This window comes from Rattus norvegicus, chromosome 4, assembly GCF_036323735.1.
Source record: "Rattus norvegicus strain BN/NHsdMcwi chromosome 4, GRCr8, whole genome shotgun sequence".
NCBI classification, from domain to species: domain Eukaryota; kingdom Metazoa; phylum Chordata; class Mammalia; order Rodentia; family Muridae; genus Rattus; species Rattus norvegicus.
Window position 1 is genome coordinate 8,231,168 of NC_086022.1, and position 729 is coordinate 8,231,896.

Consider the following 729-nt stretch of genomic DNA (forward strand, 5'->3'; position numbering starts at 1 on the left):
AGCTCATTAAGCTCTGAGCACCCTGGCTTTTCTAGCCCAGAGTTCAAATGCCACAATAGAACAGGTCTGTCCCAGCAACACCTCATGACCTGGTACCAATTTCCATTCCATCAGAGTTTCTACTGCTGTAATAAAACGACAGCAAAAAAAGTAAAAGTAACTTGGGGAAGAAAGGGTGTGTATTAGTTTATATTATCACATCACAGCCCATCAGTGAGGAGCGCTGCTATGGACAAAGAGATAGCTTGTTGCTGCTGTTCTTCTATTAGTCAGGAGCAGTCCTTTGCTCATCCTAGCCTGATGCCTGGCTTGGTGGCCAAAGTTTTGTTATGCCTAGGACACATAAAACTCAACTTGAGTCAAATCCAGACAATACAGCACAGGAGAAAGAACACAGACAGAGACCTGCATTCTACCAGGCCACGCAGTGTGAGCAGAGAAAAATGTCCTCTGTCCTGCCCTCCAGCACATAGCACAGGTGAGCCATAGACACATAGAGCCACGTCTAACACAACACAATGCAGGAAAGAAGGAGAAAGACAGAGACCATTCAACTGCCATGCGACCCACAGACCCGCCCTCCAGAGCACGATACATGTGGGGCCATAGACAGTTTGCCGCTATGCCGTGCACTGATAGAGGATGTCACACAGGGCCCCCGCCGCGTCCTTAGCCTGCAGCAGGAGGCACCACAATATGGAAATACATGGAGGACAGATGGGAGAGAAA

The 729-nt window shown here is 48.6% G+C and overlaps 1 pseudogene; it reads left to right on the forward strand.

Annotated features, from left to right (window-relative positions):
• Nucleotides 1-223: 223 nt before the first annotated feature.
• LOC120102658 (small nucleolar RNA SNORA48) lies at nt 224-346 on the forward strand (annotated as a pseudogene).
• The last annotated feature ends 383 nt before the right edge of the window (nt 347-729 follow it).